Source organism: Mercenaria mercenaria, chromosome 14 (genome assembly GCF_021730395.1).
Source record: "Mercenaria mercenaria strain notata chromosome 14, MADL_Memer_1, whole genome shotgun sequence".
NCBI lineage: Eukaryota > Metazoa > Mollusca > Bivalvia > Venerida > Veneridae > Mercenaria > Mercenaria mercenaria.
The window spans coordinates 24159080-24182241 of NC_069374.1; the positions used below are offsets into that span (position 1 = coordinate 24159080).

At 34.3% G+C, this 23162-nt stretch overlaps 1 long non-coding RNA gene across 1 annotated transcript; it reads right to left on the reverse strand.

Moving 5' to 3' along the window:
- Positions 1-215: 215 nt before the first annotated feature.
- On the reverse strand, positions 216-21061 carry LOC128548408 (uncharacterized). The gene is made up of 3 exons (XR_008367017.1): positions 20757-21061; positions 5045-5153; positions 216-3835 (listed from the first exon to the last, which is right to left on the reverse strand). It is a non-coding gene; the product is annotated as an uncharacterized LOC128548408 (long non-coding RNA).
- Positions 21062-23162: the final 2101 nt, after the last annotated feature.

The following is a 23162-nucleotide window of genomic DNA, read 5'->3' on the forward strand; positions in this document are numbered from 1 at the left end:
TCTTTTATGAAACTTTCAACATTTATTTTATGTTTTATTATTAATAAATCAACAAATTATAGGATCTAAACACCAACTGTTACAATGTATAATAACGTGTCTTTCCTAATAATCCATCATTTAAGGGAAGAAATTCTCAGCAGATTAAGGTTATAGACCTATGTACAGAATTTATACAAATCAAAGCCACTAACCCACAGATCCTGTGGTGAGAATTTATAAATTTACCTATATTCACCTTTATGTTGCATATTTGAAGTTCTAACAATGTACTTTTCATCCAATTCTGTCCAACACTGCTGTTTTCCATATAAATCAAAAATACTTTAGACGAGAGTGCTACACATTAAATATCATCAGGATAAAAAATTCATTGTAACAGTCCCTTTTGACCTGTGGGTCACATACTAGTCAGGGCCAATCTTCATATCATGTTTGAGGGTCCTAGGCTCAAATGCTGCATTTTTGTACTGGCATGACTATTTCTTACCCTGGAAGACTTACATAACATTTTAAAGCAATCTCATTAGATGCTGCTGAGATATATATTCATTTACATAAAATAAAGGGAGGTTATCTGTCATAAATCCAGTCAAAAGTTATCTACCCTGATTGTCCGTGTCCATCTCATTGCATAAATGACACTTCAAATCAGTATCTTCATTGGTTACTGAGATACACCTATTTTAACAAGAAACGAAGGAATGTAACTTGGCATAAAATCAGTCAATATAATCTACAATAATTGTCTCTGTCCAACTAATGACAATAATGAAATTTTAAATGAGTCCTATATATGTGCTTACTGAGATAAATCCATTTTTATAAAAATCAGGGAAGGTAATCATGTATTGGTACATGCATGTAGAAGATACACAGTACAAGTTTCACAATAATATATAAGAGAAGTATTCATATCTATAAACATTCAAGCAAGAGTTATCTAACATGACTATATCTTACCATGGAAGACATAAAAAACCTTTCAAACCAATTTCATTAGAAGCTACTAAATATATTCATTTACATAACAAGAGGGCCAAGATGGCCCTAGGTTGCTCACCTAAGAACACACCATAACAGTGTAAAACATGTTTGACCTAGTGATTTCATGGAAACAAATATTCTGACCAATTTTCATTAAGATTGGGCCAAAAAATTGGTCTCTTGCGATAAAACAAGCATTTTCTTAGATATGACCTAGTTTTTGACCCTAGATGACCCATGTTCAAACTCGACCTAGATTTTATCAAGGCAATCATTTTGACCAAAATTCATGAAGATCAATTGAAAAATACAGCCTCTATCACATACACAAGTTTTTTCTTTGATTTGACCAAGTGACCTAGTTTTTGACCTCAGATAACCCATATTCAAATTCGACCTAGATTTCATTAAGGCAATCATCCTGACCAAATTTCATAAAAATCAATTGAAAAAAAAAAAAACAGTCTCTATCCGCATACACAAGATTTTTCTTTAGTTTGACCTAGTGACCTAGTTTTTGACCTCAGATTACCCATATTCAAACTCGACCTAGATTTCATCAAGGCAATCACTCTAACCAAATTTCATGAAGATCAATTGAAAAATACAGCCTCTATTGCATACACAAGGTTTTTCCTTAATTTGACCTAGTGACCTAGTTTTTGACCCCAGATGACCAATTTTCGAACTCAGCCTAGATTTCATCAAGGCAATCATTCTGACCAAAATTCATGAAGATCAATTGAAAAATACCGCCTCTGTTGCATACACAAGGTTTTTCTTTGATTTGACCTAGTGACCTAGTTTTTGACCCAAGATGACCCATTTTCAAACTCGGCTTAGATTTCATCAAGGCAATCATTCTGACCAATATTCATGAAGATCAATTGAAAAATACAGCCTCTATCGCATACACAAGGTTTTTCTTTGATTTGACCTAGTGACCTTCTTTTTAATCCGAGATGATTCATTTTCGAACTCGGCCTAGATTTCATCAAGATAATCATTATGACCAATATTCATGAAGAATAAATGAAAAATTCAGCCTCTATCGCATACACAAGGTTTTTCTTTGATTTGACCTAGTGACCTAGTTTTTGACCCGAGATAACCCATTTTCGAACTTGGCCTAGATTTTATTAAGGCAATCATTCTAACCAATATTCATGAAGATCAATTGAAAAATACAGCCTTTATCGCATACACAAGGTTTTTCTTTGATTTGACCTAGTGACCTAGTTTTTGACCCGAGATAACCCATTTTCGAACTCGGCTTAGATTTCATCAAGGCAATCATTCTGACCAATATTCATGGAGATCAATTGAAAAATACAGCCTCTATCGCATGCACAAGGTTTTTCTTTGATTTGACCTAGTGACCTAGTTTTTGACCCAAGATGACCCATTTTCAAACTTGGCCTAGATTTCATCAAGATTATCATTCTGACCAATATTCATGAAGATTAATTGAAAAATACAGCCTCTATCGCATACACAAGGTTTTTCTTTGATTTGACCTAGTGACCTAGTTTTTGACCCGAGATGACCCATTTTCGAACTCGGCCTAGATTTCATCAAGGTTATCATTCTGACCAATATTCATGAAGATTAATTGAAAAATACAGCCTCTATCGCATACACAAGCTAAATGTTGACAGACGACAGACGACAGACGACGGACGCCGGACATCGAGCGATCAGAAAAACTCACCTGAGCATTGCTCAGGTGAGCTAAAAAATAAAGGGAGGTACTTTTGTCATAAATGCAGTCAATATGTATCTTCACTGAGTGTCCAAGTCAATCTGATGGCATAACAGTATCTTCATTAGTTACACTGATGTACCCATTTCAATTTGAAATAAAGGGAGGTGATTTGACATAAAATCTGTCCATAGTTATCTACCTGATTGTCTCAGTTAGCATGCTCGACTATTTCGGTGCTGGATAGTGAGCCTGGGCACATCTGAGAACACTGGAGCTGTCACTATTGTGTTTAATGACTCCAACGGCGGATGAAGATATTGCATAATAACTAAGTCTGTTTTAAAAATATTAAGTAATATGAGAGATAAAAATAAAGTGTATCAAAACACTATACAAAGTACATTTTAAGCAAAACGGGCACAATTCAATAAATTTTAGTGCAAGAGTTATGCATCTTGTGTAATATGATGTGGGTGATGATTGATGATGTTGAACAACTATTTTAAGTTATATTATTGTAATGGTAAGACTTAGTGTTGAAAGATTCAAAGCTATATGTCAAAATGTTTTGTCAAAATGTGGACCTGTACAAAAACTGAACCAATTTCAAAGTCCAAAAGGGACATAATTCATCCAAAATACTCTATAGTGTTATGAACTCTTGCCTATATAGAGAGACTATTATTATAAACAAGTGACAAAAGTTTCAAAGGGCCATAGTTCAGTCAAATCCTTGATGGAGTTATGTACTCTTGCCTAAAACTTGGTATAATGATGATACATTACTGTTGTAAGTTTCAATACTGTCAAAAGGTCCTTTTAAAATATGGACTGGTAAGAAAAACTTAAACCTGGTGTAATGCCAATGTCGATACCATGGTGAGTATGATAGCTCCCCTTATTTTTCAATTAATCTAACTTTAAACTGAAAACCTCCTAGAAACTGTGATTCTAGAAAGTGCACACTTGAGGATAATCTGCTGAATATAATCATCATATATGAAAGTCCTCGCTAAATCAAATTTCACAAATTGAATAACAAATTCATCTTCTTTGACCATGTATAAAGGCCTGGCATATGGTTTGAACTCCACTGGACAGCATGATGTGCCAAGAAAGCAACTTCAAAAGCTGATGTCTGACCTGAAATAGATAGAAAAATATTTTATAATGATGTCACTTAATTGCAGTATCAAATGACAAATATATTGCATATAGGGGCGGGGTCATGATTTGAATAAATTTTGTTAAAGTCAACAGGCAATGCTACATGGTTTATCTTATATAAATTTTTTGAAGATTTTCCTATGTAAAATCAAGTCACCCCTGGGGCGGACAAATTCTTAATTATCAGTCTAGTGGCTAGTCTATGAAATCGCTAAATTAGACTGGCATCTGACACTATTACATCAAAGTAAGAAAAATGACAAAGGTTGAATTTTTTGGACAAATTCTTAATTATCAATCTAGTGGCTAGTCTATGAAATCACTAAATTAGACTGACATCTGACACTATTACATCAAAGTAAGAAAAATGACAAAGGTTGATTTTTTTGGACAAATTCTTAATTATCAGTCTATGGCTAGTCATTGAAATCACTAAATTAGACTGGCATCTGACACTATAACATCAAAGTAAGAAAAATGACAAAGGTTGAATTGTTTGGACAAATTCTTAATTATCAGTCTATGGCTAGTCTATGAAATCACCAAGTTAGACTGGCATCTGACACTATTACATCAAAGTAAGAAAAATGACAAAGGTTGATTTTTTTTGACAAATTCTTAATTATCAGTCTAGTGGCTAGTCTATGAAATCACTAAATTAGACTGGCATCTGACACTATTACATCAAAGTAAGAAAAATTACAAAGGTTGAATTGTTTGGACAAATTCTTAATTATCAGTCTAGTGGCTAGTCTATGAAATCACTAAATTAGACTGGCATCTGACACTATTACATCAAAGTAAGAAAAATTACAAAGGTTGAATTGTTTGGACAAATTCTTAATTATCAGTCTAGTGGCTAGTCTATGAAATCACTAAATTAGACTGGCATCTGATACTATTACATCAAAGTAAGAAAAATGACAAAGGTTGAATTTTTTGGACAAGTTCTTAATTATCAGTCTTGTGGCTAGTCTATGAAATCACTAAATTAGACTGGCATCTGACACTATTACATCAAAGTAAGAAAAATGACAAAGGTTGAATTTTTTGGACAAATTCTTAAATATCAGTGTAGTGGCTAGTCTATGAGATTTGTAACTTATATAGTATAAATTACAAATACTTTTACAAAGAACCATTCACCGTGTTCATATATAGATCTGTAAGAATGTCCATCCTTACCTAAATCATTGAACTGTGGTGACAACCTGTCCAGCTGCAAATATTGGTTTCTTTCTCCATTAAAAAAAAGATGGTCATCATGATCAACCATTGACTTTCAAGTACCAATCTGAAATATGCATTTATATGTGTTGATAATATAGGTTTGTTACAGTGGAGGGATCAGCTATGAGAAAATATCTGAAATGCAGACAACAATTTTATTTTATGAAAAAAAAGTCACCACTTGGAATATACTATTTTCTAGTTAATATTAATTTAACTCAATATCAATAAATGGGAAAGTATCAATGGTCATTTTCTTAATTATATAAAGTTTCACCGTAGATAACATTATGTATAATGATGAAAGATTTTTTTTAGTTAGCATTAATTTTGTAGTAACTATATATACATTAAAACTCCAAGGTAAAATGATCTGGAACACATGCTTCGTTTAATAAAAATGTATCAGTAATAACATGAGAGCCCTTCTGAAAAAAAACTTAATGTAGAAAATGTAATACTTAGGACTGGTGAATATTAGGTTATGACACCCCCCCACCCCATGATTTCAATGATTTCTGAATGAAAAGGAATAAGCTGAACAATAATGGTAGACAGTTAATGTAAATTTGTCTTAAAATTGGCCCTGCTGTTTCTGACCAGAACATTTTTAAAGTTTCCAATATTACAAATATGGAAAAAGTGACAATTACCCCTGACACCCATGTTTATAACAAAAAAATAATTTGTAGTCTTTATAGAAGGTCACAAAAGGCCCATTTGTGTTAAATTATTTCAAAACTGGAACAGCAGTTTTTATATATATATACATATCAGGAAAAGTGACCATGCCCTCTGGCACCCATGTGTTCATGCTCAGATGAGCTTAAAATGCATTTAATGTAAGAACATTTTTAATAATATTTGAAAAAAAAATTCCAGTGAAATTTGACATGTATACAGAATAAGAAAGAAGACAGGGAATTTGAATAAGTAAGAAGAGAGGGAATTTGCCTATTAACACAGACCATTCTGCTTTTTAATTTCAAAATACCACCAAATAGTTTTGCAAGGAGTTTTGCATATCTTTCTAAAATGTGTTTATTTTATAAATCTATTTTTTAATTTAGTATAGTTACTTAGACATGCACATGTGCAGAATAATAAAATGAGGGTTCCAAGAGACAAAATAGAAAGAAATTTATCATGTTCATCATATTTTCCAATTTGCAATCACAATTCAATAACATTTCAGTTACAGAATTAAGTATAATTACACTTGCTATCAGAAGTCTAAAAGTGAAGAGACTTAAACTGCATAAAAAAGTTTTATTAGTGTTTAAGAGATTTGAACCTGTTTGAAGATAACCATAGACTTAAAGTTACTTTTACATATTTTGTTATCTTAAAAGAATAATGATGCACAAATTGTTATTAAGATATATAGTAGCATGGTATAGTTCAATCTGTAATAGCAGTAAAATTTAGGCCATATTTTTAAATTAAAATATGCAAGAAATTAAAATTCTGAAATTTGTTTTAAAAAAGGTATTTTTTTTAAGATTATTTATTTATTAAATTAAGAAGATTTTCAGTAGATTTATTATGCAGATAATATGCAAACAAAATGTGAGCCAAGCTATATGATAAGATATTGGCACTTTTATGTGCAGATATGGGGACATTGGCTTACCTGTCCAGAACTGCTAATTGCAATTATCATAAATTGGTGTGTCTGCTATCACCAGGTATCTTTAATAAGCTTGTTGTCATGTGATATAATTTGAATATTGAATAAGGGTATTAGTTTATGGTTTATATGTGAGAGGGTCATCCAGGCCCCTTTCAAGCTTAATTTATTTGGTTTCCTGATAAAAGTATATTTCTTTTCATTTGTGAATTATTTTTTTTTCCCAATCTTGATCATGCATTTTTTGCTGCTTTTAAAGGGGATTTAAAGTTTTGACACAAAAGTGTAAAGATGTTTTAAAGTTCCCGGCATCTCTTGCCAGAAATAGAGGCATATCAGTGACTTATATTGAGTCAGCTATGACTTTGAAGGAACACTAAGCTTTACTTGTTATTTAAATACAGGATTTTGTGAATTGTTGTAGCTTTAATATTGGGGACTTATTTTCACGGGAACTTTGTTACATCTTTGTTGCTTGTTATCATCTAAATGGGAAACCTGAATTAAACTTCAAAAAATAGTTACATTGTGTTTTATCTGCATTGTGGACAATTATCTAAAGGTCAGGCCTAAAACCAAAGGCTTATTAAGTCTGTCAAATGAGGTTCCTTTAAATTATAACACTCGGTAGAATCTCCAGGAGCTCGAACCGGCTAATTTCCCCAAGACTACAAAAATCAACCGGTACCACCTTTGAGCCCGAGTCATGCCCCCAAACACCTTGGAAACGATAAGGGCCCTCTATGCAGATGTGTGGGGAGAAAACCGGGTACGATCAGTGAGATGGACATGAAGAAAAGGAATAGAATTTAACTTGTTTGAAAAATTGGAAATTTCATTGTGTAGAAACTTTGGAAACATACAAAACTACATAAGAACAAATTTATAATTTATATAAACATTACTTCAACATGGATGGGACTCTTTGATCTTGGTCTTTCTGGATTTCTGCTTGAGATCAATACAAAATTACGAACCAAGCGTTAAAAAAACAATTTTTCTTTGGCGATGGAACTACAGAACTCATAAAAAACATAACCAACTTCGTGAACATCTATTTTTTCCGGTGCATTTGATGGAACCGGGATGAGAGGCTGTAACTAGAAACTAAAAAACCCAGGATCCTTATGAATGTGGGCATGCAGGAATATACAAGACAATCATTTGAAACTCTAAATTTACCAAAAAGCATAAACTGTGGTGAGTACATACTGAATATCCTTTTCCTTATTAACTTGTTACCCTGTGATTCTGGGCAAATTCTTAGGTTAAAGGCAACAATAATGCACTTTTGAAAGGAAAATATTTAAGGTCTCGGAGTTTTGCCTCATTTTTTTTAAAATAAAAGTGGGTTTGTTTTTCATATTTTCAAAGCTGAAATAACCAAAAAATTGATTTCTGAAAAGTCATGTAAGTAACTTTGGCTTAAATTTCAGATTGTTGCATAGAAGAACATTTTGTCAGTTGAGGAAGAAAAAAGAATATAATAAAATTAAAGGTACACTTTCTTCCAAGTAACAAATAATTTGTTTTAGACTAGTTGTAAAAAGGGTGGACTGCAGACAGTCTTATACATGTAAATATAATATTATTTCCATTCCTATCCTAGTGAGAAATTTGTCTTAAATTGAGGATATTTTATTTTCGATTTTCAAATTTAAGAGAGAACTCGCATATGGATTAAAATTACTGGTGAAAATTAGTGAGATGTTAGAATTTATATCTAAGCAAACTAGTGTTAATCTTTTGAAAAAAATAATACTTTGTGTCATTTTGTTTAATTTTTTTAAACTGATGTTTTAGTTAGGAATATTTGAACACCAAATTTGAGGATAGAGGCTTAGCTGTTCATTACGTGAATTGAAAATTTTTGCAGTTAAGGAAAAACTGTTTGAAATACTTGTGGGAATTTTCCCATTTAAATCCCTGCGGCTTACTGTCCCTTTTTTGTTTCATTTTTCTGAACTTCCTGAAGATCATGTTCATTTAAAGCCATTTATGATTTTGGTTCCCTCATTAAAAGATGTTATTTGGATACAGCCAGTGGGGTTCTTAAAGGTTGTTTATAGTACGTCTCAGACAAGTGTATAAATTTTTTAGTGCATTTCATACACTTGTTAGTAATTAATTTTGACCATAGTATAAGCTGTAAAATTAGAGCAGATAAATCTGCATGAAATTTCATATGCTCTGCAAGGAAGGTGTCAGATATGCCACAATTAAAGCGGCATTGCTAGATCTGAATGTTGTAGTAATAGAGTAGTTTCTCAGTTTAAAGTAGTGACTTTTGTACTCCTTGTTTATAGTAAGCCTTCATAAAGTGAAAGATGGGCCCCAAGAAAGCTTAATTAAAATCTTGGAAATTGCAGCCAGAAAGTTTGCTCCAATTTTGCAGATTTTGGTAGTGAGGAGCCTAAAATCAATTTTTAGCACCAGTTTAGATAGAAATTTTGTAGAAGTTATGTTTGGCAAAAATAGTTATCTGTTTGGTAGATAGTGGTGCTAGCATTTCTTGTTTTGTCAAAAAGATTGTTAAAACAAGTTGCACCGGAGGCAAAGGTGTCCAGTTGATATAGGTGCAGATTTAGGTGTCTGTGGAGAGCGACATCTAGTTTTGGAGAGACCTTTTAGATGTAAATTAGGAGGGCTAACTTTGAAACAGAAATTTAGAATTTTTGAGACTTTGCATGCAAGCAATCTTAGGCATTGATTTTCTTGGGGACAAATTCTGTTCAGAAGATTTTGGGGCTCTGAAGTTGAAAATTTCCCCAGCCCCTAGAGCAAATAAATCTAGTAGTCTTAGGGATCTCCATTTGTAGGTGTATTACAGTAGATACTTTCCCTGACTACAATACACCTATAGTGCTAGCTTCAGTGCCATGTGAGGCCCATTGTGCCCCTCACAGTGAAAAAGGTTATCCCTGTTCATGTTCCCAGAATCCCAAATGGGATCAGTTGTTATGCTAGAACCCACTTTAAGTTTGATGGGAAAACATTCTCTGGCTGGAGGTAAAACGGTCTGTAGAGTGCTAAATTCAAGGGAAACATATCGGTTAATGACCCCACCAGTATGCCAGCGTTCCTGGAATCAAAGGGGACACAATAGCTAAAGCTTTGCAAGTCACAAACTCTTGTGTATCAGACCTCAACCTGAGGCGACCTTAATGTAGCGTCCAGTGCTGGGCAAGGTATTTAATCCTAAGTATTATAAGAGGATAGTTTAATGAGCTGGGGATCAATCTTGATCAAACAGATCTCAGCGATCAACAATAGAGCAACTGTATACCCTTTTAGGAAAAATAGAGACATATTTGCCAAGGATATTTCAGAATTAGGGGAGACTAATATGCATTTCCATACCATACATAAAAAAAACAGAAAACCCGTCAGTTGTCTCCTTACCGTCAGTCCCTAAAATTTGCGTAGGGTCCTCGACAAGCAACTAGATGAGTATCTTGAGGCTGACATCATTGGGGAGTCAACCTCCCCCTATCATGCCCCTGTGGTTTTGGTCAAAAAAGGAAACCAAATGTGTACAGGTTCTGTGTTGATTCAGGAGATTAAATGAACAAGTCGGTCCCTATGTCATTCCCATTCCCAGTTTGCCGATGTATTTGACACCTTGGCAGACATTTAACCCGAGATTTTCTCCTCTGTGGGATTTGCGCAGTGGATTTTTCAAGTACCCCTTGACCCAAAAACAAAACATAATGCTGCATTCATTACCCACAGGGGAAATTTTCAATTTCAGCGCCTACCTATGGGTCTTTCCAATTCAACCTTGACCTTTCAAAGCCTAATGTACAAGGTATTGAAATCTATTGAACTTCAAGTCGGCCTTGATTTATGTTAAATGATGTGCTTTTATTTGATAAGTCATTTGATTCCCACCTGTCCATCTCCAACAGTTGTTTCAGCTTCTTAAAAGTGCTAATTTGAAGCTTCACCCCGGCAAAATGTGCTTTTGCCACAAAGTCAATTAATTACCTAGGTCACATTGTGTCGAAAGACGGCATTGGGGTAAATCCTGAAAATATAGAAAAGCTGAAAAAAATTCAAAAGTCCTACAAGTGCTAAACAAGTCAAAGTTCCCTTGCAACAGCAAAATTTTTCGCAGGTTTGTAAAGATTTCTCAAAGATAGCTGGCCCTTTAAATAGTTGCCCAAAAGAATAAAAGATTTAAATGGACCTAAGAATGTAAAACGTCTTTCAATGAGTTAAAAAAACGATCACTGAGGCCCCTATCCTTGCCTATCCAAAGTTTGAGTTGCCCTTTAATTTGACAATTGACGCAAGTGACTATTCTGTTGGATTTATTCTCTCGCCAAGTCCAAAATGGCAAGGAACATGCAATTGCGTACAATGGCGTGCCTTCTGGAAATGAATTAAAGTGGCACATTACAGAGAAAGAAGCTTTGGCCACTAGTTGAGGGAATACAGCACTATAGGGAGTATCTAGAAAATCAGAAATTTACAGTGTTCACGGACAATGTGTCTGTGAAATACTTGCAGAGCATTAAGGGCTGTAATAGTAGGTTAGGTAGGTGGAGCTTTTTTACGGGCCAAGGGTAACAATTTTGAGATTGTACATAAGCCGGGGAAAAACAGAATCCTGCGGATTATTTGTCAAGACAAAAGTATAAGATTAGTTCTACCCAAACACCAGATAAAGATCAAGTTTTTAATGTAAATGCTTCAACTGACGCTTGTAGTACTGAAGTCACTTTATTATGGACGAAACACAGGAAAGAATTATGGCAAGTCTGCAAGATGGAAGCCGCCGAATGTACAGTTGCCAGACTTAGTTAATTTTCCCAGAGGTCATGTCCAGACTTCAGGGATATTTACAAGTACAAAATTTTTAATGTTGTGCCAAAAGGGACTCAGAAAAGGCCAAAACTGTTGTGGCTGAAGCCTACAATTTTGAATTAGATGATGGTGTTACTTGTCCATCTTTATACGAAGCGGGGCAAGAACACTCCTCGAGAAGACCGTCTGGTAAAGCAAGTAGCTGTACCAAAGGGGTTTCGAGATGATGTTCTTCGCTATATCATGACTGTTTTTTAGGGGCATCAAGGTTTCGATCGTACTTATATGGCACTCAGGAATAAATTTTATTGGAGTTCTATGTACCATGATATCCGGTATATGTACGTTCATGGCGAAGTGGCCAAACAGTCTAAGCGTAACTTTCATACTAAAACGACCTCCTCTACATCCGCAACCAGTCAGTGATGTGCTTGATAGAGGCACATGGACATTTTGAGGGTCTGCCTCTACCAAGGACAAGTACAAACTGTGCTCCTTGTGGTAGACAGCTGCTCAAAATGGTGTGAAGCTTTTCCGCTCCGAACTCAGGAGGCCACTAAAGTAGCCGCCGTTTTCTACAGAGAAATCGTAACTAGGTTTGGCGCACCTTGATTTTCAATCACGGACCGTGGAAAAAATTTCACGTCTAAGTGGTGAAAGCTCTGTGTGAGTTTTTCCAAATCACCAGACACCTTACCAGTTCCTATCATCCGCAAAAGAATGGTTTGTGGAGCGTATGAATTCTGTTGTTCTGCAGGGTCTACGTGCTTACACCCAGAATCAGCAGGATGACTGGCCAGAAAATGTTACCAGGCATCATGATGGCCTATCGAGCCACACCGCAACACAGTCTACAGAGTATTCACTTATTTCATGTTTTTCGCCGTGAGATGCAGATGCCAATTGACACAGCATTTAATTCCCCCAAGGAGCATATGACACAGGACCATAAAGTTTTTTTAAGCAGAATTCTACAGAATATGGAGGGTGCTAGGCAAATAGCTAAGAAAATATCGAAAAAAACTCAAGAAAGGTACAAGTCACAATATGACAAGAATGCAAAAGAAGTTTGTTACATACCAGCACAGAGAGTGTGGCTGTACTGTTCAAAAAGGGTTCCCCTAGGGGGAAAACACCAAAGTTACACCGAAAATTGGGTCGGACCTATTACATAGTGCAAATATGTTCCAATGGGCACGTACCGACTGAGAAATTGCAAAACTAACAAAGAGGTCAAGTCGCTGGTGAATGTACAGAGACTAAAACCATATTATGACCGGCAGGGCGTCCTACAAATCCCTTACCAGAGGAAGACCATAATAATGAGTTGAACCCTGAGGAGATCCAAGATGACCCTGACCTTCCAGAGAGGACAGAAAGGCCTCAGACACAACCAGTCAGACCGAGAGATCTTCAGCAACCACCAGTGCAAAAAGGCCACAGTTACCCCTGCAGCCTAAACAACCACAGCCGCGACCCCAACAGGCCAGTCAAGCAAGCAGACGGCAAAACAAAACACCAGAGCAGCCAAGAATACCTGCAGAAGAGCAGACATCCACAAGCAGACAAACAGAACAGACACATCTAGAGTTTCTCTCCAGAAACCTGTCCAGACTGCACTTAATGGGACATGTAAACCCTACCAGAGCATGAGGGTTCAAGAATCCTGGAGGCCTGGTCAAAAAAAAGAAAACTTTGTCAAGCTGCGTTATAAACAGGAGGGTAAAAAACCAGACTGGCAATTTTCCTGCAAGATCCCCGATCAAATGAGAAAGAATTTCATGCTGAAAAGACAATGAAAGGGAAGAAACGCCGCGTCAAACACAGAAAGGAAAATTCAAGTTCTTTGAAAAGCCAACAGTAAATCAGGTCACAACTTCAAAATCCACCGGCACTCAAACAAAAAGAACAAATCAGATTCCACACACAAACAAAAGACAGTGAAATTTCGGACAAAGTGTCCAACATTGACAACAACAAACTGCTGGGAGTTCGTATCATCAAATGTAAGCCATATTTTTATCTACAACGGAAATCATCAACCCTGAATGGTGCCCCGCTGCAAGCTGCTAGGGCATTTGCAGAGGACATATACATTAAAATTGACAAACTGACCCAAGAAACGGAAAAGACAGGGAAAGATTGACTGTCTAAAATTCAGGTTAGATAGACGGGAAGGAAGGCCTATGAAAATCTTACAGAATTATTCATTTTAAACTGAGCACCTCTTGGAAATATGCATTGAGGACATGGGTTACATACAGTATCTGATCAGTCCCAGAATAAAAATATTCCCCCATGTTGGTACCATGAAGAAGATGTGCCCCGTGTTCTTTGGAAAACTTTCTGAAACTTTTGAAGAATGATTTTCCAGCAGTCATGTTAAAAAATCTTCATAGTAGGCAGAGTGTAGCATTTAATTAGCAGTATATATTGTAATCAAATTACTTGTATTGGGAGTACAAACAAATTTCCCCTGTAGTTAGGTGGATTAGAAAAAAATAAGATAGTTTAAAATATGTATATAGATGATACAGTGGAGAATGCAGGTCAGTTCTAAAACAAAAAATAAAAAATACAAGAAGTATTATTTTATTGAGTTAAAACTTTCCTTGAAAAAAAAACTCCCCTTTTTTATTATAAAATTTACCAAATTTCTTAACACAAAATAATATTCTTTTTGCTTTAAATAGACTATAGTTGTTGTAAGTACCAGTATGTTTTGTTTGTTTTTTTCTCAAAAAAAAAAAAGATCAACTTACTTATTGATAGGTGGGCCAATCTTTGATAAGATAGGAGTGAGTTTTAAGTTAGATCAAACGCGCAGGTCTTGCTTGAGAAGCCTCTGTTTTATCCCAACATTGGTGTCAAAATTTTTTGCATTTTTTTTTCCTTAGTCTTATTTCAAAGAGAAGATGTTACAATTTTAAAGAATCTGTCTGCTTCTAGCAAGCACTAATAGGTATTTATTGTCAATTATGACAAATTTTGCATTTTCTGTTTTGGATGAAGCCACCTTTAAGTTTTATTTTTATATAGAGATCTAAACAAGGAAGTTAAGTTGAGTTAAAATATTTTGAGAGACCAGATTTTTTATAGCATTCTATATAGAGTCATAAGTATTTCCATATAATTTATAGTATAATCCTTTTTTTGAGATTCTGATTTACCTTCAAAAATCATTATTTGCAAAAAATTAAGCAGTATAATTGGCGGGCTGCTTAATAATGGTTTGGGACTGTTTGTTCACAGATAACTGGTAGCAAGGTATATACAGTATATGATGGTGTATCAAAATGAAAGAAAGTGATTTTTATTATAAATTTAAAAACTACAGTGGAAAAGTAGCAACTGAAAAAAAAAACATTGACAGTCTTAGTGTCGGTTGAATGATGACAATAAAATGATGAGAAAAAAAACTAATGACAGTGCCATGATGAGCTGAAAAATGATGTGCAAAGCAATACACTGTCGAAAAGTAACAAACAAACATTTCTATAGAACTGTGAACAGAAACGAGTTAAGAAATGCAATGAATTGTGAAGGAAAAAAAAGCCATGATGCTATTATAAACTGTGTTTGCAATGATGCTAATGTATACTGAAATTAAATTTGTGATGATTACAGTGATGATTAGAAATCAGAGTTGAAATAGCAATGATGCTGTGTTATTTTTGATAATGTGAAAGATGTGAATAAGACAGGGCAGAAGTTGTTAAATGATGTTATAATGATAAAAACAAAAATGGCACGAACTGTAATTGAAAAGGATGTTTTGAAATTATATTGATGTTTTTCTTGAAAAGTGAATCAGATTGATACAAAAAAGATTGTGCCATTATTCAGAATATTAACATATATACACGTGTAATATAAATATGAAATGGTACCGTCTGTAAATAATGTAAATAATGCACAAAAAGAAAAAAGAAAAAAAATTATATTATGTACTAAGAAAATCTTCATGTCATATGTTTAAACTATGTTCTATTATGTTATAATGACTATGTATTTAATATGTTTGGGGACAAACATAATATGCCAGAGGGGAATGTGTAATAGCAGTAAAATTTAGGCCATATTTTTAAATTGAAATATGCAAGAAATTAAAATTCTGAAATTTGTTTAAAAAAGGTATTTTTTAAAGATTATTTATTTATTAAATTAAGAAGATTTTCAGTAGATTTATTATGCAGATAATATGCAAACAAAATGTGAAGCCAAGCTATATGATAAAGATATTGGCACTTTATGTGCAGATATGTGACATCTGGCATTACCCCGTCCAGAACTGCTAATTGCAAATTTTCATAAATTGGTGTGTCTGCTATCACCAGGTATCTTTAATAAGCTTGTTGTCATGTAATATAATTTGAATATTGAATAATGGTATTAGTTTATGGCTTTATATGTGAGAGGGTCATCCAGGCCCTTTTAAGCTTAAATTTGAAATTTGGGTCCTGATAAAAGTATATTTCTTTTCATTTGTGAATTTTTTTATTTGCAAATCTTGTCATGCAGTTTTTTTCTGCTATTAAGGGAGTTAAGTTTTAGACACAAAAGTGTAAAGATGTTTTAAAAATTCCTGGCATTCTTGCCAGAAATAGAGGCATATCAGTGACTTATATTGAGTCAGCCTATGAACTTTGAAGGAAACTTTAAGCTTTACTTTGTTATTTAAATAAGGATTTGTGAATGTTGTAACTTTAATATTGGAGACTTAATTTTTCACTGGAACTTTGTTACATCTTTGTTGCTTGTTATCATCTAAATGGGAAACCTGAATTAAAAATTTTAAAAAATAGTTACATTTTGGTTTTATCTGCATTGTGGACAATTATCTAAAGGTTTAAGCCTAAAACCAAAGGCTTATAAGTCTGTCAAATGAGGTTCCTTTAAATTTTAACACTCGGGAGAATCTCACAGGAGCTCGAACCCGGCTAATTTCCCCAAGACTACAAAAATCAACCGGTACCACCTGTGAGCCCGAGTCATGACCCCAACACCTTGGAAACAATAAGGGCCCTCTATGACAAATCTTTCACCTTCATTTTGGTGTGAGGGGGCACTGTGAGTGTGGCCAAGTAGTTAAGGTCTCTGGCTTCAAAACACTTGCCCTCATCAATGGGTTTTGAGTCGCACTAGAGGCGTAATTTAAGATTTTTCAATATATAGTTTACATTATATTATGTACAAAACTTGCTGTAATGAGATTTTTCCTCTGAGTTTAATGAATTGTTTTTTAAAAGACAAAGAAAAATCTCCTATATAAATGACCCCTCCCCCACCCCTCAAATACCAGACTTTTTTATCCCCAATATACAAGATCCGTCTGGTCCAGTTGATTGGGTCCCTAAAACCCCTGTAGACTTGACATGTAGCCTAATTTTGTCAGAGAATCTAAATTTTATTGCTACAGATTTAAAATTTGGGTTTTTTCCTGTGTTTTGCATTGCTGTTTTTTTTTTTTCTTTTTTCTTTTTAGAATGTACACAAAATTATTTTAATGATAATATACTAATAATGATTGCTCAGTCATGTTGAGTAATGTCCTGGCCAGTTAAATTATATCTCTTATAGCAAAGCAATTCTCACTCCTTAACAATAAAAAAAATTATTTAAGAGAATTACAAGTTTGTTTATTCAATGATTTTGATCTTTTTATCCCAAAAGTAAGCAAATAAAAACCCGAAAAAAAAAGATAATTGCTGAATTTTATTAGAAATTAAAAAAGCATTCAGTTGCATTTTTAATAGATAAAAAGGGATATGGACAGAAGGATTTTATATATTAAAAATGCATAATTCCCCTAGTGTTGTCTAAATAACGTTTCTTTTATGTATAATAAAATCCAGCAATGAAGATATATCATTGTTCAAAATACACATAATTTATTATTTCTAAAAGCTAAGTGCCTGAATGCATTTTTTACATTTTTGATAAAAAGAAAAACAGCAATGATGAGATGTAAATCAAAAATATGAAAGAAACACTGTTTTATCCTATCACTTTGTGTATTTAGCCCTAATTCAATCAAGCTTTCTAACCTCCTTATAAAGGTGAGAACTGATTTGCTATAAAGGTGAGAAATATCACCTGCAATTTATTTACTGCACAGTAGCTATACAGTAGCTTATTATGATAAACAGAAGCAAGTCTATCAATGGTCCAGACTAGTGTATTGGCCCTTACCTCCAATATCAGACCTTATCATCCCCATAGGCCACATACCAGGCACACCAGAATCAGTGTCTTTAATTATTATTTACTGTAACAGTGAAACAGAATTAAGTTAGCTCTGGGTATTTAACTGTTCTTGAAAAGGGGTTGCTAAAAAGCTCTACCGAGCTTATGTTAACTGTTTCACAAAGCAAAGGTAAATAAAAATTACCTTTACCTATTCCAACTTAGTCAAAATAACTGGATGTTCAGATTGTTCTATATTTGGGTGGTTTTCAAAATAATGAAGAAAAAGTGGGACATAGAGTTGAAAACCTATTTCTTATGGTGGTCACCTATTTTATATGATAGCAAATACTTCAAATTTCAAGGAAATAACTTTGGGAAAGTGTTGAGAAAAACCAAAGAGCTATAAAAATAAATGTATACTTCTTTGGAAAAACCTATCAGAAAATAGTTCAGCCTTTAATTTGAAAGTTCAGTGAATTTCAATTGCAGTATGATGGGTGATAAATGTTGCAGTGTTTTGTGATAAGGACATATATTAACAGTTATATTTTCAACATATATGATAAGTAATAGGTGTAATGTGTATGGTTTGAAACTTATTCAATCAAATGTTTGTGGAGATTGGTTTTTAAAATCAGCCTTTCTGCACAAATCTGACATGAAAATAAAACTTTGCCTAGAAAATTTGTTGCTTAATGAAAATAAATTAACATATTATTATAAAACATATTTTTTCCTCAAATTTTGAATGTTCAAAACATGCCAAATTTCAAGAATGTCCAGTAACCTTAATTTCTAAAATTTTCAACTCAAAATTGAGTTACATTGCAGATGCACAGGGGACACATACTGAAAATCAGTATAATATTCATTCATTATTAGTTTACTGTTCATATTTTTTTTTCACAAGAAAGACAATGCTTATTCAACAGCATGTGTTCCTTTAACTGAAAAATAAGTGACTTTAAACATAACCAACACATTGAAATCATTTATTCTACATGCACTGCTTACTGAGAGTAGAAAATGACAAAATGCCATGCATGGTAAAATGTGACAGTAAAATTCATACATACTTTATTATGTTACTAAGAAGATGCACAGGAGACAAACTGCAGCAAAATATATATTCATAGAATATGTTCATAGTAAGTAAATTTTTTTTCAACTACACAGTATTCACTTGTGAACATTTACATAATGTGGGTAAAAAAATTGATGTTTCCACTTCCTAACTTGAAAACTGGCTACTTCTGAAAAAATGCAAACAATGAATTCTAAATTGTCCAGAGTTTCTTATATAATGGTAAATTAAATGAATGTCAAAAAAGGTGCACAGGGGACATCACTTTTGGCTTTGTGAATGTTGAACAGTCCTTAATATGTCAAGTTAAAAAGCTGCTTTTTTATCAACTGTAACTCCCTTTTAAGGAAAATGAGCCGTGCCATGAGAAAACCAACATAGTGGGTTTGTGACCAGCATGGATCCAGACCAGCCTGCGCTTCCACGCAGTCTTATCAAGAACCATGCTGTTCGCTTTTAAAGCCTATTGGAATTAGAGAAACTGTTAGCGAACAGCATGGATCCTGACCAGACTGTGCAGATGCACAAGCTGGTCTGGATCCATGCTGGTCGCAAACCAACTATGTTGGTTTTCTCATGGCACGGCACAAATAAAGTATAATCTAATTTTATTTTTAAAGAAATAAAAGAAATCTGACACTTAACAACTAAAAAGTTGCAAAGGGGACATTTTTGGGTGTATAGACATTCATCAAATGTCTGAGAAAGTTGATCTGTTAAACAAAAAAACATATTCTGTCTTCACAGCTGAAAGGAAAAAAGATCTTAGAAAAACCTTAGGACTTTAGAAAACTAATGGGGTTTTGAAATTGTAGTGTTCTACATTAAAATTTTGTACTTTTTCACTATATTTTTGTGAAGAGGGTTCCATCACAAGATGTGAAATACTGGTGAGAGTAAGATGTTGGTAATGAAAAAAGAGTATTTTGCTTTAAATGTACAGAGTTTAAGCTTACTGGAACCACTCTCGAGTCTGCTTCTTGGAATAACCAGTACTAGTGTCATATGAGAAGTCCTGACCCCACTGGGGCTCGAACCCATGACCCCTGGATTGAGCTGAGCCAACAACTTGTAAATATACTACATAATTTAACATAAACTAATGAGGAACTCGTGCGGACGCATTGGTTGATAGGGCTATTATGCTGTCCTACAGAGGTGAAGGCCCCAGGTTCGATTCCTCGCAACTCCCATTGCGATGTGACCTTGGGTAAGGCACTTTATCACGATTGCCTCAGTAGGCCCAGTTGTAAATGTTATATACTCACAAATTGCTGGGGGTAAGGTATAAGTGGTTTTAACTGTTCTTAAAAAAGGGTCGTTCAAAAGCTCTACAGAGCTTATGTTCATTGTTTCACAATGCGACGTTAGATAAAATTTACCTTTAACCGAATCCCCTTTTGATAAATATATGCTTTTTTTAAATTAATTTCAAAATTGTGACACAATCGGCATTTAAACCTATAGAATTTAAAGGGTCAGCAGCGATGAAAATTTGATCTGAAACTGCTTCCAATATTTTGGTCTTTCGAGTGTTTAACACAAGTGGGGACATTGCCCATACAGTATATCATATAAAAATATCTCAGTATCTCCTCTGTTCCATATGATATGGATCCCGTTTTAAATTTTTGGATTACATTCCAACTGAACATCTAATTACGGATCACTTTTTTCGAATTTCAGTAGTAGAAAACAGCTAATAAATCACAATTACAGCTGCTTTGTAGACCTAGATCTAAAGTTATTTATGTCACTCTGGCCAGGCTTTGGCTGAAGAACTTCAAGAAGTCTTAAGAGCATCCGCACACTAGGTGATTATTTTAAACTGGTTGTATGTAATCTACTAGATCCATATTATATGTGGAAACAGATAAATAAGATAAACAAGTGACTGTCAATCAGAAAGATCTAGAATCTACAACATTTTATTTCAAAAGTGCAGATCTACTTACTTTCGATTTCGCAAGCTCCGCCATCTTGTCTCTTCAGGCGGCGAATGATGAAATTAAAACGTGCGAATCACGCTTTTCTCCAAAGGTGTAATTACACCGATAACAGATATTTGCCTATGGGTATGTCAAGCAAGTTATTAGAGTCTTAAATTAACAAGAAGTTTTACTGAAGAATAATAGGACAGTTTTGAAATAAGCAACTCATTATTTGCACACCGCGGCCATGTTTTTCGTAGAGTTTTAGACAAAAAGGTCATTTTCAGAGCGTGTAAATCTTATTATTTTGAGTAGCTATTCACAAACAACAGTCCCATGCACAACATTTAACACCTAGCAAGTTTTAAGACAATCTGATTCGTGAAAAAGATAAGTTACTGTGTTCTGCAAGTTTTTTCAGAAGCACCATAAAAGCCGGTAAAATGCGTCAAATTGGGCATATTCAAATCAATATATCTAAATTTCAGGAATATAAAATCAAAATTAAATTATGTAAGTTACAAAAGCTATCTTTGAGAATTTAATATGCAAAATTTTGCAAATATTGGACAAAGAATAAGCATTTGGGCAGGTTTTGAAAAACATATATAAACCGTGGACCTGGTCACGACCGTGTGATAATCACGCTACACCGGCATGTCACAAGCCTTACCGTTAAAGAGAATTTCTTTTAAGCCAAGTGGAGAAGAAAATTTAACTCTATGCAATTTCCAACTGACAGACTGAAAAAAAACCACACAGCTTAAATGTCATCATTCATGAAAAAAGGGACAAAAAAGAACTTAACAAAACAATTCATGAATAACGGATAGCACAATGGACAGCCTGGGATTTACCTGAGCTGTAATGAGCTGTAATAAAGAATAAATCAGAAGTTGTAGTCAGACTAGATGCCCTTTGACCCTAACTGTGACCTTGACATTTGAGATAGAGTTCGTCTCATTGAGTTAAACATTCATGCCAAATATAAACAAGATTCCTCAATTCATGTCAAAGTTATGGGCTGGAAAAGAGACCTAACATGACCTTTGACCTCCAACTTCGACCTTGACTTTTGAAATGGGAATCTGGAGTTTGCGCACGACACTCTGTCTCACTGAGATTAACATTCGTACCAAATATAAACAAGATTCCTCAATGCATGTCAAAGTTATTGGCCGGCAAGATCTGACATGACCTTTGACCTCCAACTGTGACCTTGACCTTTGAGATAGGAACCTGGGGTTTACGCATGACACTCCGTCTCACTGAGGTTAACATTCGTACCAAATATAAACAAGATTCATCAATGCATGCCAAAGTTATGAGCCGGACAAGACCTTACATAACCTTTGACCTCCAACTGTGACCTCGACATTTAAGATAGGAACCTGGGGTTTGCGCAAGACACTCTGTCTCACTGAGGTTAACATTCATGCCAAATATAAACAAGATTGATCCATACATGTCAATGTTACGGTCCGGACAAACAAATCCGGACGGACGCACGCACATACGAACGGACGCACTGACACACGGACGCACGCACATACACCGAACAGCCATTTGGCCAACAATGTCTTCGCTTCCGCAAGAGGGCTCGACAAAAAACTACATGTTCTTCTTATGAAGAAAACGTATATTTTAAGCTACTGACAAAAACTTGATTTTGTGAGATTTAGTGTACAGCCAGTCCAAACTTGTTTAACATTCTCCCCTGCATCAACGATTTTAGGTATTACAATACCAAATTATTTCACTCACTGTGACAAACATATAACAGAATAATATTTACACTCCGAATCGGTTTTACACCGAGAAGAATAATTCGCCCGGGCTACGCTCTCGTAAAATTATTCCGTAGGTATATGACCTGTTCGTCGTGTTTTAGATATATTAAAACATGGTTCTGCTATATATTATTTATTAATTGAGAAGAAACGTGTTTATATACATTGTGATTTAAGCACAAAAAAGATGTTGCGACGCGACGTCATAAGTTGGAGTTAAAAAGCGTAACGCCAGAAAAACGCCGTTTTATTTCATTTGACGCTTGGAAATAACTCGAGCATTCACTTGTTCTAAAAATGATATTACGTTTCTATTATTTTGTTTTCCATGAATGTTTTTATATAAACGACAAGAAAACATAAATCTTCATATTTCATTTCTAAGTTTTCATATTTTTACACTAAAATATTTATCGAGCTTGTAAGTTTATAAATTGTTCCTAAGTACATAATTTTGATAATGCACATCATGTATGTATGTCAACGAGTATAAATACTTTTAAAACAACATATACATGTACAGTATTTTTTTTAGATCGTATGACAGGATCATTATAATTCTGAGCATATATTTACAATTCAAGTTTCTCAAGTATTTTCAAAAATTTATAACGGTCATCTTCGGAAATATTTAACAATA